Below are 2916 nucleotides of genomic sequence, written 5' to 3'. Positions count from 1 at the left end.
TCAGAATTGACTCTGTTACCTATGACCTACCAACAATCTCAAGGAAATACAAGCTTTCAGTATTAATTACTGCCACTGAGTAGACTTTAACTCAGAACGACCCCATCAGCAGAAGGTTTCTGGACTGTAGGTGTTTTGGGGAGCACACAACCTCCTCTTTCTCCCAGAGCACCTGTGGGGTTTAACCTACTGGCCCTGGGTAGCAACCATCACCTTACCCACAGTGCTCTCAGCCTTCCTTAAACTTTTGTTTTTGGATGTCTTAAAACTCCTCCAGCCTCTACCCAATCCCCAATTTCAAAACCATTTCCACATTTTTAAGTTATGTTTTAACATAACACCCCAATGCTGTCTTCATTGTCTAGCGCTGCTATACCACAAATACCCCAGGCGGATGGCTTTAGCAAAGAGACATGTATTTTCTGACAGGTTAGAAGACAAGGAATCCAAAGTCAGCATTCTGGCTGTCGGGAAAGGTGTGCCCTTCCTGTCAACACTGAGGAAGGTCTTTGTCTCTTCTGAGTTCTCTCCTGAGTGATCTGCAGGTGGCCTAGCATCCCTTTGCTTCCCTCTTTGTTTCTCTTGCTTGTTTAATCTCATATCTTGACACACCCTATGCTGATCCTGTCTCATTAATATAACAAAGACAGCCTTTTCCAGGTAGGGTTTACCACAGGCACAGAAGTGAGGATTAGAAGCACATCTTTTTTAAGTGGGGAAGGACCAATTCAATCTGTAGCAGTACGATGGGGTACCCCCCCCACAAAAAAAACCAGAAGTTTGGTTTTTTTTGACAAAGCAACCCTACCACCTGTAAAGTACTCTCCATTACACTTAATACATTTGTCAAGTCTGTGATTCCATTCCATTCTTGGAAACATTTTTCAGACTCATCTTCCCTCGTTTTTTTCTTCGCCTCTTCTGTGTCATCAAATAGCTGTCCTTTCATGTCCCTCTTCATTCGAGCAAACAAAAAGAAGTCGCATGGAGCAAGGTCACATGAGTAAGGTGCATGGGACAAGAGTGGCATGCTGGTTTGTGTGGGTTGTTTGTTGCCAAAAGGAGGCTCACTGAAATGCCTGCACGAGCAGATACATTGTTGTGGAGGCAAAACTAGTCCTCTTATCTGCCACAAATCAGGCCTTTTATTGTCGCGCACTGTTACACACTCGTTTCAGGACCTCTAAATAGAAAGCTTGATGAACAGTCTGACTTCCCGATGCACTACGAGTTGACTTTCTTGTCCTTTCAGGAAGTTGACAGCCTTCCAGAAAAAATTTCATCAATCAACATTTCAACATGTTTGAGATGAGAAAAAAACACGTGTACACTTGAGTTTTTCCCATAGCGCTATCCTTGTAAGATGTGCTCAACGTCACAGCGGTTTCTGCAGCGCTTTTCCGGAGCAGAAAACAGAATTTCATAGTTGCATACTGTTCGCTTAAATCAAGCACCAAAAACGAGGTTCAAGCAAAACTTTTATGAAAAAATTCACCGTGACCATAAAGAACCTTCCCAGGCAAGGCCACTTGGTACACTGACTCAGGATGAGTTCTTTGATGCCCACCTAGCAGGAAAAATGCATACATCCCTTAAGCGGTTGGTGATGACAGCAACCCAACTTTTAGAAGTGGTTAATAGAGAATGATAAAGAGGAAAAGGGGGCACTATTGTGTGTGGCTCTTGGTAGAAATAGGGGACATGTTCCTAGGAATGGAAAAGGGGGAGATCATAAGATCGTGAGTAGAATTACACTAAGTGTAAAGTCCTGGACAGAAAAATAATGAGATACCAAAACCACACTTAATGCCATTGAGTTGATTTTGATTCATGGCCACCCTACAGGATGTGGTAGAACTGCCTCTGAGGGTTTCTGAGATGATACATCTTTATGGGACTAGAAAGCCTCATCTTTTTCCCTTGTAACAGCTGGAGGCTTTGAATTCGTGACCTTGCAACTAACAACCCAGCAGCACATTCCACCTCATCACCAGGGTTCCTTAGAATGTCAGAAAATGGTGATTATTCAGGTATGTGGTGAAGAGAAAAGAGGATGGAGAGGAGCGAAAACTTGGAGAGTGTGCTTAACTGGTACCCAACCCAACTAATTTATGGACTTGAGAGGAGACAGGAGGTTCCTGGAGAATCATTATAGATGAATCAGGGACAGTGTTTCATACAATCAGGTTTATGGTTTTGAAAGGGATCATGGTAAGAGTGGGAGAAAAATGTGGATCAAACTCAAAATCATAAAAAGTACCAGACCCATTGATCTGATAGAGACTAGTGGAACCCTCCACCACTAGTCTGTCAGTTTGTAGTACTGTGGTGGTTTGTGAGTTGGTGTGATGCTGGAACCTATGTCCCTGGTATTTCAGATGCCAGCAGGGTCATCCAAAGTGAACTGGTTTTAGTAGAGCTTCCCAACTAAGAACAGACAATGAAGAGGGACTTGGCTGCCCACTTCAGAGGAAGTAACTGAAACATTTGCATAGATGCAAAACATGATCAGATGTAGGCCCAGTGAATGAAAGCAAACATGGTCTGAGAGAGTGCTAGGGGATGGGCCCCTTGGGTCTGAGGTTGCTAGAAATGTGTCTGAGAAGGAGCTGACTTCCCAGAGTGGAGTCAGCCAGGGCGAGGTGACCATGGTAAAGTCTGTGGGAGTGGAGCCTTTGGGAATCTTCATTTGCTGATAGGGCACAACTCAAGGTAAGGAGAAAGAGTTGCAAAGACCTGCTCATGATCTGAATTTGGAATGTGCACAGTATGAATCTATGAAAACTAGAAGCAGTCAAAAACGAGATGCATAAAATTCAATATCCTAGCTGCAGTGAACTGGTATTAGCAATTTTGAATCAGAAAGCCAGGATTTACTATGCTGGGAATAACACAATCAAGAGGAATGGCATGACA

The sequence above is a fragment of the Tenrec ecaudatus genome, chromosome 1 (genome assembly GCF_050624435.1).
Source record: "Tenrec ecaudatus isolate mTenEca1 chromosome 1, mTenEca1.hap1, whole genome shotgun sequence".
Classification (NCBI taxonomy): domain Eukaryota; kingdom Metazoa; phylum Chordata; class Mammalia; order Afrosoricida; family Tenrecidae; genus Tenrec; species Tenrec ecaudatus.
Note: the sequence above shows the minus strand (reverse complement) of the source record.